The sequence below is a fragment of the Thermobia domestica genome, chromosome 8 (assembly GCF_964235325.1).
Source record: "Thermobia domestica chromosome 8, izTheDome1.hap1.1, whole genome shotgun sequence".
NCBI classification, from domain to species: domain Eukaryota; kingdom Metazoa; phylum Arthropoda; class Insecta; order Zygentoma; family Lepismatidae; genus Thermobia; species Thermobia domestica.
The window spans coordinates 160,399,608-160,415,037 of record NC_137461.1 but is presented as its reverse complement, the minus strand read 5'-3'; the positions used below and the strand labels follow the sequence as shown (position 1 = coordinate 160,415,037).

Here is a 15,430-nt window from a genome sequence, read left to right as displayed (position 1 = left end):
AAGCAGTATATACCATTTGTATTTGGAATAGTCTGTTTTCTTTTGTCGATTAGTATATCTACAGTGTTGTACTTATAATAAAATTATACTAATGAAGTTACTTAACCATGAGAGTAACATTATTCATGTAATAATAGCAAAATACGGTGATATAATTTTTATAGCTTCCTGTTCGGAAGTACCTATAGTAATTTTAACAAAAAATCTTAGATATTTCACGGTAAATGTAATTTATAATTGATTTAATACAAGAATGCTAACTGTCATTGAAATTTATGCCATGAAAATACATGACCTTGTACTTGAGAGAAGTAAATTAATAAACTAATTTTCAAGCCAGTGTTTGTATGGAAAACAACCACTTATAGTGTTCTTACTCTTCTCCATTTTAACACTTTGAAGGATGAGAACGCAAAATTAAGAACTTAAACTAATTAAGAGAACGAAATAGTAAAGCCATAGCAATTACTTTATAACTCCATAAATACTTCAATGGCATCTTACTATTTTGGTGTTTTACGTCCTTACGCAACACCAAAGGACATGACCTGCTATTAGTGTGGGCGGGGCTTGAACTCGATGCTGTTGGCTGATTCACGTACATCATACAATATCAACCCTTACAGTATAGGTTATTCTTCATCACACTAACTTGTCTTCAAGAACTTTGGATTCAGGATCACACCACCGGTCCACACTGACTCTTATCTTATTGCCACTTTAAGATAGACATAAATACAAATATATGGGTTTATTCTATTTTTGTTTATTGTATAACTTTTCAGCTTTTGCAAAAATGTAAAACATGATTTTAGATTAGGTTACATACGGTCTAGAAAAATTAGGAGTAGGAAATTTCGATGTAGAAAAATAGGAAAATTTAGTGTACGGAAAACTCGGTGTGGGAAAAGTTAGGTGTAATGTGGATTCGGAGTAATACATATTGCATATTACCACTTACGATAACTTAAAGAACTTGTGAAAACTAAAACACGATAAAATGTAAGGAATAAAATGTTATTACCTATTTCAAGAAAAATAAATTTAGTTTTTTGCTTCGAGCTCCATATCTCTTGCATGTCTTTTGTGGGGGGTCTAGGAAAATTCGGTGTAGGAAATTTCGGTGTAGGAGAATTCGGTGTAAGAAAACTCGGTGTACAGAAAATTCGGTGTACGGAAAACTCGGTGTGGGGAAATTTAGGTGTAAGGTAGATTCGGTGTAATACGTATTGAATATTACCACTTACGATAATTTATTATACTTCATATTGTGAAAACGAAAACCATAAAATGTAACGAATAAAATGTTATTTCCTATTTCAAGAAAAGCAAATTTATTTTTTTGCCTTCAGTCCACTACCTCTTGCATATCTGTCGCGGGGTATTACTATAAACTACTTTTCATCACACAATGAAGCTGACACTTTTTGTCAGAAATAAAACAATTATAAGTTCAGAGAATAGTTATAGGAACAACTAAAAACACCTTTCCTATAGTACATCATAGAACATATACAAGGTGATTCTTTTAAAACTCACGGATTTCATTTGGGTCTAGAATTTCTAACTGAAGTCCGATTTTCATGCGGTTTGTGGCAAATGATCAAGAAACGTTGGGAGATTTATGGAACTATGTTTACTGGTTAAATTCATTTGGGGTAATATCGGCCACGCCTCTAGGAAAACAACAAATATTCGCCACTGTCTCAAATTAGAATTAGGTGAGGTGCGGTGTGGAGATTTGAATTTCTTCGTTAGATGGCAACCTCGCGACGGTCAATAAGAAACAAGAAACTGGGCCGTTGTATTGAGAATTATGCTGTGCTACTGTATCAATATGATCAGGACACAGTTACAATAATGTACTCTTTAGAGCAACGTGATTTTATCGTTAAATAGTTTTTGGAGAACGGGATCTGTTGTTACTACGCAAAGGGCATTTACACGCAACTCTGTCTCACGTTCTGCCCCAGATAGGAACATAATATGGTCATTAGTGAATAAATTGCAGGAAACAGGATCGCTCCTGAGGAAGACAGGGAAGCATCGGACCTCGCTGGCGGATGTTGTGAAAGATCTCAGGTACCGACTCTAAGTCACCCAAGAAATTTCTATTCAACATGTGATTTCGCTTCAAATATCCAATATCTCATTCAAACTGTTCAATGGCGAATATTTGGTGTTTTTTTTTTTTTTTGCCTGCTCTATATTATCCCGGATGAATTTAAACCATTAAACATAGTCCCATAAGTCTCCCATCCCTCCTTGATGATTTGCAGCAAACCGCATGAAAATCTGACTTCAGTTAGAAATTCTAGAGTCAAATGAATTCCGTGAGTTTTCAAAGAATCACTCTGTATACACATATGTAAGATGCAAAAATATATTGATCAAAAAAGTCTTAGTGGAAAGGGCAATATAAAGCAGGATGGTTTTATCAGATAATAGTTGTACAAATAGTTGACTTCTCCTCCAATCAGACACTTTAGTTTGTTTGCCTTAAGGTAAACAAACTAAAGTGTCTGATTGGAGGACTTTGAGGACTAAAGTGTCTGATTGGAGGACAAATTTCTCGTCATGTAAGGGCCATAAAATGTTAAAATCCCTCGAAATCTAGAATTCCAATAATTTCAGGAACACAATTCAATATAAAGCAATATAACGTAGACAGTAAACAGTAAAAATAATAGTAGACAGTAAAAGTACGTTCTACACAAAATTTGAACTTCAAACTAATACACTCATTTATCCTCAAAGTTGAATTTTTAATAAATCCTACGGCATACTACAACGAATCTTTCTTTACACCAAACATTCCCCACAGCGAGTTTTCCGTACACCGAATTTTCTGTACACCGGATTTTCCTACACCGAATTTTCTTACACCGAATTTTCCTACACCGAAATTTCCTACACCGAATTTTCCTGCTCCCCTTTTGTGGGATATTACTATAATTAGTTTTCATCACACAATGAATCTGACACTTTTTAGAGCGTTCACCTCTGGTGCTTTTGGTCCCGGGTTCGATCCCAGCCTCCGCCAAGTGAACTTTGTGGTGGACAAACACCGTGTGCGTGGGTTTTCTCGGGGTACTCCCGTTTCCTCCCACTTTCTTCATTTCATTCATTACTCATAATCACCGTCTCCTTTAACCGGCATAACCGTGGGACGTAAAACTCAAAGATTTTATTTTCATTTCATTTCGTGAGTTTTCTCGGGATACTCCCGTTTCTTCTACTTTCTCATTTCACCAATTTTTTTAATATTATTTACTTGCGTTAATCATAGTCACCCTTAGCCTAAAGGGCATAATCGTGGGAGGTTAAACTGAAATATTTATTTTCCAATCTATCTTTATTTTTCCACATTATTCAGCTTTGTCTGAATGTAAAATTATGATACATTTACTTACAAAAAAGTATTTTGAAGTGAATAATGAAAATAACCTAAATGTGTAGCAAGGACTGCTCAATTTATTCTAATTACTACTAATCCTCCTCCCTTATTATTATTATTATTATTATTATTATTATTATTATTATTATTATTATTATTATTATTATTATTATTCACTAGGATTAAGAGGAAAACAGAAATGTGTAATTAAAGCGCCCTATTTTTGCTTACTGAAGAAATGGTTCTCACCTCCATTGTTCAAATATAGACTGAGACAATCTTCTTGTTTGCCAGTTGCATATGCAAGGTGGGTTTTAGGATTTAAGCCTGTCCTTCAATAATATATTATTGGAAATGAAAATTTACTATATTAAAAAAATATATACAAAAATCACGCTAATCCTGCAAGGATCTCAGATGATTGCTTTAACCCCCTAGATGAAATTCTGAGTACGTCATTGCTCGTTACTACTAGCGTGGAGTTCATGAAATCAATGTTAGGAGTCAACTCAGGTATTTCCATAATCTTTGTTGTGTAGGTCCTAGTTCGATTGTCAGTGGCATATTTTCCATTATTCTATACGGTGTAAATATGTAAAAAAAAAAAAAAAAAAAAAAAAAAAAAAAAAAAAAACTGACAGTATTGATAAACTGCTATGAACTGTCAAACAAACAGCTATATGTATCAGATTAAAAGATTAATGTATTATGTCATTTGATTGCAGAAGTTTCTAAGCGTCGGCTATGTAAGAGATTTTACTGATTTTTCGTATCACGAACTCGGAACTGGCCATTTCTTATGAATATTGCTGTACCAATTTGATTGTGACTAGTAACTTGCTTTTTGAAGTGAAGGCATTAATTTCAAATTCATTTAAGTTAACCTTGATAAGAAGCACGTGCGCTGTGCACATAAAGGTAGGATAATTGAGACTATACGTATAATTGCTTAAATTCCACGTGTTCGAATCCGAGATAGATCACTGACTACTCATATTGTTCGTACGTTTCCTATATCTTTTTCCTGGTCCATTGTTTTTCCCTCTTTCTTTAAGTGTCTATTGTCATTTCGTGAGAACTCCTAAATATGTGTGACCTTCTAAAATACATCACATGATTTCTGTGTTTTCGAGGTCATCGCAGCGGCGCAGAAACCGTCTGTCTCTGTACTTCCCTGAAAAGTTCAACCCACCTGGATTTTCTTAGACTCGTGCGCGTGACGTCATAGTAATGGATTTTGCTAAGTCTTAGCTCTCTTACACCTGTTGTTAAAAAAAAAAAGAAAAAAAATAAGTGAATAAAGCGAGAGAAAAGAATAAACGATAAAAGCTTAGGCATTGGGAGCGCCTGCGCTACAGCCTCCGATTGGCACAGAGTTGTTATGTATCGATCGCATTGCATAAAGGCAAGATAAAGCACAAAACTCAGCGTACTCACACGAAGACTGGGCTGGAGTACAGCCGCAGGTGATACACAGCTACAAAGTGAATGGATGCATGCCGTATCGTTCCGGAAGGTAGTTGGTAGTTACATGATTAACTTGACCAACGGCGCGCACATCTAGGGAAGTCCTTCGATGGGAAACTGTGATAAAACATTGTTCTGAATAAGCAACTACTACTGGACAGATAACATTTTAGCTTATTAATTTCTGTCTAAGCAAATAAGATCACATAACTGACTCTTGAACATTTATGTTCTTTTAGGAACACAGGTGTTCGTATCTGGAAGACGACCCTGCAATTCTATCGTTCGTAGAAGTGATAGTGAAAGTGTTGTGCATGTGAACACCTCGTCCAAAACAAAAAAAGGAAGAAGAATACAAACTTTTAATTTGTAGAGGTGATCTTTAAGACGGTAAGTAGGAAAAATAAATATGTATATTACTAATGATAGTAATAATAGTAATATCCATTTCAAGAAGACCAGTAAGAGCATACTGGGAAGGATTATTTTCTCTGGCACATTGGTTGAGAGTTCATATTCGAGTGGAAGTTTTGAATCTAATAGATAAAAGGGGGGGCGCGGTGGCTCAGTGGTAGAGCGTTCACCTCTGGTGCTTGGGGTTACGGGTTCGATCCCAGCCTCCGCCAAGTGAACTTTGTGGTGGACAAACACCGTGCTCGTGGGTTTTCTCGGGGTTCTCCCGTTTCCTCCCACTTTCTTCATTCCACCATTTCACTCATCTCTCATTATCACCGTCTTCTTTAGCCTAACCGGCATAACCGTGGGACGTAAAACTTAAAGATTTCATTTTCTAATAGATAAAAGCCTTGTATGCTTTATCCTCATTGGGGGCACGGTGGCTCAGTGGTAGCGCTTACCTCTGGTGCATGGGGGGGTTATAGTTAAGGAGCCGTACTTCCCATTTAGGGAAGGACGAGAAACGCCACACTTTCAGGAATTATTCATTGACTATCTAGGATGTTAAAAAGTAGGTAATAGACTGAGTTCTTGCCCTTGTACTTAGGGTGTTTAGGTAGTGCAACAGTAAGATGTATCCTCGTGTGCGGGAGATGAGAAGTAGCTGTTCTTAACTATTACCCATGGGGGTCCCTGGTTCGATTCTTGCTCAAGTAAGCTTGTGGTGGACAACACCGTGTCTGTGGGTTTTCTCGGAATACTCCCGTTTCCTCCCATTTTCTCATTCAACCATTTTTTTATTATCGTTCACTTGCTTTAATCACAGTCTTTTTTAGTCTAAAGGGCATAACCGTGGGACATTAAACTGAAATATTTCATTTCATTTTCTCCTCCATTATTTTAAATTAGAACCAATTGGAACTGGACAGGTACGTTATTTCAGTGAATCCCAACACATGTCGCGATACATCGGCATGTCGCGTAGCCCCATAGGGTGTGTCGCAGAATTTAATAATTTTATAAAAGTATATAGGTCGTACTGGGGCCTATTTCTCCAAACGACTATTTTGTAATATAATTTTTACAAGGCGTAAAATATTCATGAAGTAGGAATACTAGAATAATAACTGAAGTTACTTCTAAATACTAATCCTGATTCTTCTAATATAGTATGACTTTATGATATATAAAGTTGTAAAATTTTGATTTTGAAAAGTTTTATACTAGTATTAAAAGACTAATAGTTTTGAGAAATACGTCGCAGGAGCCCTATACCTCTAGTCTGTATACAAGGGCACAGATTTCTCTGTAAATTTGGGGGGAGGGGCATTCAAATGCACAAGGCATATATGAGGATTTTAAGACAAATGCCATTCAAATTATACCAAATATTGTATATACTTGTATACAATAAGGGGAACCCCACATGAGCTTTGGGGTCCCGGGGCACCTCTTCCCCCAAGATCGGCGCCCATGTCTCTATACTGCACATTTTATTTTTAAAAATGAAGCATTTAATAGTAAGTTATAAATCAATTTTGAGACTCTTGAACTCAATGTATATTAATGAAGGGTGCAGTACCTAAACTGTTTCGTTTGTGATCATTCAGAAAACGTTGGGAATCACTGTCTTGTTTGTCAGTTTTGTCTGATATTTATCATCAGAGACAAAAGTGGAATAATTGAAAATAGCTTCTACTATACGACTCAACATGCATTTCTGTTTGTTTTTGCCTGTATTGGTGCACGGTGGCTTAGTGGTACATCGCTTATCTCTGGTGCGTGAGGTCCCTGGCTCGATTCTCAGACAAGTAAGTTTGTGGTGGACAACATAGTGTCCTTGGGTTTTCTCTTGTTACTACCGTTTCCTCCTACTTTCTCATTCCACCAATTCTTCCATTATTAACTTGCTTTAATCATCGTTTCCCTTAGTCTAAAGAGCTATTCATGGAATGTTAAATATTTCATTTCAGTTTGTTTTGGTCTATCTTCTCCCTGAAGCTTTTCTATACGGGAGCTTGGGGCAAATCCTCCCCCTGAATGGAATTCGTCTGTTATGTGTTTGTTTAAACACGTTTACTACAGCAAATGAAGAAGGTCTATAATAACAGAAGTTGAAGTGCCCGTTCTTCGCACAGGAAGAATAAGGTTTAATGCATATAAAATTAAAAATTCAAATATTGGAAAACTTGCCCTTCTTTTCTAATTTAGAAGCAGAATTTTCGAAAACTCTGCAATACATGTTCGCCTATTATTGATTGAGTTTATATATCAAATTCCATACCTCCAATTCAAACGAATTCTCCTCGTATTAGACATTTTCTGAATAAAGAATCGAACATTTTATTGCTAGAAATTGCCCCTTTATAAACTAAATTTCTGAAATGTCTGAATGAAACCCGTTTTTGAATTATTTCCATCAGAAGTTTAAATATCGGATTTCATACTTCCAAATTAAACTAATAGTGACATTGACTTTTTCTGCATAAAGAATCGGGAATTTGAATATTATGGAATATTCCCTGACCATATTGGAGGTGGAATTGTCGAAACATGTATTCTCTTAATTAAGAGTTTAAATATGGAATTTCATACATGTAACCTGAGTGAATCATTACATTTGGCAGTTTTACAGTAAAAAAAAAATGAAAATGAAATGAAATCTTTCCCATGATTATGCCTTTTAGGCCAAGGCAGACTGACGATTAAGTCAAGTGAATGATGGAAGAATTGGTGGAATGAGAATGTGGTAGGAAACTAGTAACCCAAGAAAACTCATACACACGATGTTATCCACTATCAACTTACTTAGCCGGGTATCGAACTAGGGACCCCACGTACCAGAGGTAAGCGCTCTACAACTGTCACCGTATCCCCAGTTTTTCAGTAGAGTAGAATTTTGCGATGCACAAGTTGCCCGTTTCTCCCCATTTAAAAGTGGAATTGTCATAAAATGTTGAAATACGTGTTCAGCTATTTGTAATGGGAACTGATATGCAGAGTCAAATCTTCCTAACGTAAGATACTTCAAATCCTTTTCTTTTTTTAATAATGAACACTTTTACTTCCGTAAGGATAACCATTAAAAAAAACCCTTTCTTATCCCTTGTTTACGTCGCAAAAGGAGTTTCCTGATTAAATAAAATAATGATAGTAGTATGGCCTTGATGTTGATGAATGAGTCACTTATGCTTTTTCTTTATTACGTCGAGCGACGAAAGAAGAGAAGAAAGGATGGTGATCGTGAAAAAAAAATCTCAGTGGTAGAACTCTTACCTTTGGTGCATGGGATCCCTGGTTCGATCTGGGCAAGTAGATTTGTGGTGGATAATATCGTGTCGTATTCTCGGAGTACTCTCGTGATGATGTCCACCATAAACTTACTTGGTTATAAGTCTAGCTTAGAATAGTAACAGTTTTATAGGAAAAAGTTTTACGAGTGAGGTACCATTTACGAAATGGTGAACTGTGAGTTCTTAGCCAAATAAAAGAATCCAAATGTCCAGTATTTACGACTAGAGGTAAGAGAGTGAAGCAAAAGTGTGGTAGGAATATGCCACAATCCGGATTGAATGGAGCTTTCTGCCTGACCCAGAGGATTACATGTTGTTTGCGATGGTATCGTTTGCCACGGTATTGTTCTCTATTATTTATCTTAGATTATAATCGTGAAGATTTATACAAAATTGACTAAGCTGAAGGTTGCCAGATGACTATATTATAATAATTAAATCTATTATATTTTTAAGCAGGATACATATAATACAAACGGTCCTATGTACGTTATTGGGTTACTGCGCTATTGGCTGTTAACGCCACAGTTAAATTTCAAGTTCGAGCGCTCGAGGTTAACATTTATGTGCTCTCCAAATGCATTTTGAAAATTGATGTGACGTACAATTTGTTTGTGTTTGAACGTGTAGCCAACATTAAATCTAAGCATATCATCAGGATCCCCATAAGTGAGGGGGTAGAAATCTCGACAAATGGGGACCCAGACTTTCGGGAGGGGACGTGATGTTTTTCTTTTAATAACTTTCCTAGAGATCAAATTTTAAAAAAATAATTTAAATATATGGATTTAGCAATCTTTTAAACACCTTTGGTGAAAGGAAGGAAATTTAGTGTAATGGTAATAAAAAAATTTAGTGACTTGCATTGTTACTTGGCTATTTTCATGCCCACAAAGATTACTACAAATATTATTAAAATATACAGGTGGGCAATCTCTTCATAGTCTTTCTGAAACAAGATGGAATGTACACGAATTGAAATTATTTTGAGTATATTTTTTTCAATACTATGATACATTCACACTCTGTGTATTGTAATCCCGGTCTCCGATGGAAATCCGATTCTGTCATTGCCCCAGTTATTTGTGTTTAGTTGGGTGAAGAATTAAGTTTCCAGTGGCTCCTCTGTGAGTGCATACTATCACTACTCAACTTCCTAGTGTGCTGCCTTCTGGGATGGTGCAGCCGTCTGATCATTAGATTGGTAATCACAAGATCTGTCTGTCATGTGTTCGGATACCACTTAGGATATAAGTGTTATGTAGACCTTTCACTATTCATTCTCACAGTCTCCTGTAGTCTAAAGAGTACAGTTTGGAACATAAAAATAAATAGCAAATTATGATCGTAGGGTTAGTTTCGATTCTTCCCAGATTAGTTTTGATATATTGACTGACTAACATGTTGGTATTATTTTCTGTTTCAAAACAAACATTTACTTATGTTTTCTAAACATCCAAAGTTTATAATAAATTGACTTGAGATCTAGAGTTGCTTATAATGTTTACAACACTGAATATTCATGAAAAGAAATACCATTGAATCATCATAACCTACATAATAGGAAATAAATTATTTGTTTTCTTACTATTGGACATCGACACGTTGCAATTATACCGTTGTCCTAGAATAAATAACATACTTTCGCGTGTGTTTCGGTATAAATACGTTATACGGAACTAAATGTCATTGACGCAAAATTAACACACAATAGGCTAACCTGTGAAACTTAGAAGGTGTATTTCTCACATATAACAGGATTTGATGTTCTTCACGTTCACGTAGTGTGTAAAAACTTACCACATGCTATATATTGCCTTTAGTGTCTGAAATCAAAGTCGATAAAAACAATGTAACTCTACAATCCACAAAAGAATATGACCAGATGTCTTTTATCTTTTAGTTGTGATATATTGATAAGCATCTCTCTCCCATCTCGGGTATTTCTAGCTTTTCAAATTGGAGTTCTCTACTTACTCGTCCTAGTAGCTTTCAAATTGCATCATGATGCTGCGTCAACACCAAAAACTGCAATCGTGTTGGTAATTCAACTTAGGACCACCCGCAATAAAGGCACGTACTGTAACCATTAGGATATGTATGAGCTCCCAGAATAATCTAGTCATCGGAACATAGTTCTCAATAATAACAACCGAAGGGTGTATGGGTTCTACTGGGAATCTGTTCCAGAACCGGGACAAATTTTCCCGAAAAAATCCGGTTGTGAAACCAAAAGAGTTATAATAAAAACGGTTTCGGTCCTGGTATCGGAAAATTTCTAGCCCAGAACCGAAATAAATTATCTGAGAAAATTAGTTCTGGTTCCAAGACCAGATCAGGAGAATCTTTTACTGGTTTCAGTACCGGAACAGATATTGTTACAAGACGGATCTTTCGTTGCTGTAGGTAGGTTCTTTCGAGATATAATTTCAGTTCCTCTTGTTTACAGCTTGTAACGAACTTGAGCCGTTCGCGTTTGCAAAAGATAAGTTTCAGCACATTATTCAATGTGTCTTTGGTTAATGTATTTCGGTTCCGTTAACGGAAACTGTATGAGAAGCTCGCTCGTGGCTATGCGATTAGAGTACGCGTTTCTGACGCGGGAGCCCAGGTTCGAATCTCGGCAGGAGTTCGTGTGGTTCGGATTCCATGTTAAGCTGTAGGTCCACATTCTATATAGCCTCGCTGCTGAAAGGAAGGCTATACTTTAATGCAACCAAGAACGGTTTTGTTATAATGTATTTCAGTTCTCTTTCCGAAGCACACAAAATTAAAACGTTTATTTTGGATCCGAGATCGGAACCTGGATCATTTTCGGTTCCATTACCATAACCAACTCTACTTTAGACAGATAAATATAGTCTACGCCAGCGAAAAGTTAGAAGATATGTGATTCACACATGTTGTTCTTTCTCTTAGCTTAGAACAGTTATTGTCCGCTATTTAATTTGCATTTCGTTAACGTTTTAGCACTTAACGGAAACTGCCAGCAGACTTTGAAGTAAAATAAAACCTTTTGTTTATGTTCCGTGTTTATTTCCAGTAGGCTAAAGAAAGGAGACGAACGATAACAACAGTGAACTTCCTCAGTTCCAATTGATTAGCATTCATTCCTTCGGTGCGGAAAACTCTCGAGTTGGATTACAAGTGAAAGTGAATACGCATGCAGTTCGAATCCCACGTTAAGTCGTAAGATAGGTTTCAAGGCAGCTTAAGTTCCTGGGAAGAGAATCAACAAACTGTGTCTAATGAAAGTGAATTATGGAAGAATTGGTGGAATGATGAAAATGAGACGAAAACAACAACAACAACAAACTTAAATAATCTACGAACACAATGTATCAATTAGAAGTGAGAAAGTATGGAACGAATAACCTAAATTTAGTAACTGAAATTAAAATTTTACTGCCGATATTACTCATATTTTTAATGGCTCTTTAACTTCAAATTCTAAAGGTTTTGCTTTCTCTGCTTATCTAGTGGTTAGCGCGTGGACTTTTGGTTCACGGAGTCTCGAATTCTATTCCCGGCGTAAGAGACTTAAAATTAGAACAACCACACACACACACACACACACACACACACACATATATATATATATATATATATATATATATATATATATATATATATATATATATATATATATATATATATATATATATATATGTGTGTGTGTGTGTGTGTGACTATGTGGCTTTATAACCCTTGAACCACCCGACCGATCTCGGTCTAATTTTCAACAGAGATGAGGTTCGAGCCTGGAAAGATTTCATTTCATTTTGACGATGCAGCTTGGGAGAGGGGCATAATACTTTTAAATGATCGAAAATGACCGATATTAGTGCTAAATCCATAGTTTTTAGGGCAATGAGATGAACAGTGACACTTCCGGTGCCGTTTAAATCCAAATTCAGCCTCGCAACTTCGGAGAGGATATATATATATACACACAAATGATCGAAAATGACCAATATTAGTGTCGAATTCATAGTTTTTGGGGTCGCTGAGACGAACAGTTTAAATCCAAATTCAGCCCTTTATGTCCAAAATGAAACGTATTCTCCCCGTGCGAAGGACTGGTATTCTGCTAGTCGAAAGATAAATCTTAGTTTGTCATTGGAATGGCGGTTGTCCAAATCACATTGTGACGTCTTGTGTTGTATATGATGACGTGTCACAATCAATAACTTTAAGGATAATTAACATATAGAATTGGAGCTGAATCTAAGAAATATTGTGCTATCATCAGGGTAAAGTATATAACAAGAAAATTGCAATGAAAAGCTGGTCTTTAGGAATGGGTGATAATTTGATCTTTTAAAAAAAATCTCGTAATAAACAAGCGACAAGGTAAACAAAACCTTGTAGAAATAGCGTTATATTCCAGGATATGACCTTAGAGAATAACAATGTTAAGCGCGAACAAAGATAGTGAAGAGACATCTTTTAATGCTGTTGAAGAAAAATGAAAATATACTCATGTTGGTTATAATTTGCAATGTTCGCAGAAGTGATTTTAGACAATTATAATGTTCACATAAAAAGTTGCGACGTGTATCAAATTACTAGTTACGTAGACCTTCATGGCACGTAGATAAAAGTAATATGCTTTGACAGCAAATTGGCTAGATGTTTTCTTTGTAGGTATCATGAAAGTTTGTGAATTTGCGTTCCTTAATATGACTAGCATGGGTTAACGCAATAAGGGCTCTCTTAGGAAGTATTGCAACGAATCTTTGGCATAATAGCAATCATTACATAAATGTTAAATTACGCGCCAGCGAAACACAAGGAATATGTTTGGTGTGGAAAGAAGACTTCATTTAATAATGAATTTCTGAATAATTATCTTATATGTCACCATTATTATTTTAATTACTAGTGTGTTTTATGGTACAATTATACTTTAACAATCATGTCATAGAGAATATAGTTTCAGCTGCGCACCGTAACGAATTTCGCAACCTTAATACGGCAACTCCCCCAGAGGAGATTAACAAGCCCTGTCTGTTAGCTATCGCTCTGCATCTGTTTCCAGAGAAGAAAACTGCGTTGAAATACAGTTTTTGATAATGCCTATTCAATTCAGTCAGATCACGTGACATCCAAACGTCAAGCTTTTTTCTGCAGCCATCTTTCTCCAAATGGTTTAACGCTATTTGGTTCTCAATGTTTAGGTCATTGACGATGTCATGCCGGTCTTGTTCGACTTTTGCCAGAATGTAATCCACTTTTGCTATAGTTGGTCGCCTACTGCAAAAAACATTTTGGATATCAACATTTCCCGAACAAAAACGACAAAACCATCTTCTGGGTGTTGCTTTGGACACTGTTTCTTGGCAATAAACGGTACAAATTTCTTCACAGGCCTGGACAGCATTTACGCCTTTATCGAAATAAATTTGTAAAATGTAGCATAGTTCTCATCTTTACGGCGCACGCAATACCTTACGTCTGATTATAAGAATTACAACACTTTTTGCACCTCTATTAGCTCGAACTATCAACTGTCTCATGACTTTAAGCCTGAATTGCTGCGACTCATGTAACCTGTGATTTCGGTGCACAAAATTCTCAATACTTTTTACAGTACCTAATATTTGAAAGTTCATTAAATTCAATAGCTTGTGTTGGAAGATTTTACCACACAGAATTTACAAGTTAGTTTTTATGCACCAGTCTTTTTTTTTTCTTCTACTTTGACGAAGTTCATAGTTTTAATATACTTTATTTGAATCATAACTGAATATCATTTTTCTGCTACATTACATAATATTAAAAATTATCATAATTAACTTACTCAACTTTGAAAGTTGTTCATAAATTGCAATGCTCTCTTTTTATGCTATTTACGTTCTCTTTCATTGATTCAACTTGGCCTTTTAACCCAATATAGTTAACACTTTCACTGCTTCCGTTATATAATATATCTACATCTTATATTGTTTACTTTTTGCCTCAATCAATTCTCTATATGTGCTCGTTTGTTTAATTTGTTGTTGAAATCGTAACTAAGGATTATTACACAACCAATGCTTTAAGGAAGGACTAAATTCTTACTGTGCATCTGTGCAACCACATGACTAACGCACGTGCCTCATTGGTATACCTGTCCTATTCTCTAGTTTAATTCCTGCTGGTGCCATAGAGCTTTCGGTGGTGAATCAGTATCATGAGGCATTGGCGAGCTAATTGAGTGATCACACATTCCGTCGTGACTATATGGTTAACGTAAGCGTCAAAGGTGTAGGAGACCCAGATTTGATTCTCGGAGGAGGCTCACATTAAGCTGTAGGCTCACGTCTTATACAGCTTTGGTGCTGAACGGGACAAGTAAACTCCAAATCAACCAACCCATCCAACTGAATACTTGTTTTGCTCAGTCATAGCTCCTTGTTACAGCATACACCAGGTAATTTAGTTCAGTTTTACTCATTAATACGTAATAGAATTCGGCTATCTCCAAGAAATATTTTTTGTTGAAGTTGCTCGTTGTTGTGGGCTCACATAAAGTGTTGAAGGAAATTAAACCATCTTCTAATGAATTTTACGTCAAGTAGAAGCAACAGATTTCTAAAATTGAGTAAGTAATATGAAATAAGTAAAGCTATCTCGTATTGAGTTGCATTGGTGTTTCAGCTTCAAAGTAAATATTTGATTTGAACCCAGTTTAATTTTAGCGTGTATTTCTTAAGTGCAATCATTCTCATGTTATATTTCTTCTGATAACAGTGTGCTCCTAACTTCAAATAGAATAAATTTTTAGGTTTCTTTTATAAGAAAACAATTAATTATTGCAATGTGACGGTGATAGCTGAAATTATTTTATTATGGCGTACAGGGCTGAATACTCCATTTATATCGATGTAGTGTA

General features: G+C 35.8%; 1 protein-coding gene across 2 annotated transcripts in view; it reads left to right on the top strand.

Annotated features, from left to right (window-relative positions):
• LOC145693318 (alpha-tocopherol transfer protein-like) overlaps positions 1-15,430 on the top strand; it is a 143,605-nt gene that overhangs the window by 88,156 nt on the left and 40,019 nt on the right. The window contains exon 2 of one of the 2 annotated variants that reach the window (XM_081769200.1): positions 5,104-5,254. The gene's annotated coding sequence lies outside the window, so the exon portion shown is untranslated. Of the gene's footprint in view, positions 1-4,604; positions 5,255-15,430 lie in introns of those variants that run through there. The other variant, XM_081769199.1, reaches the window with a different exon arrangement.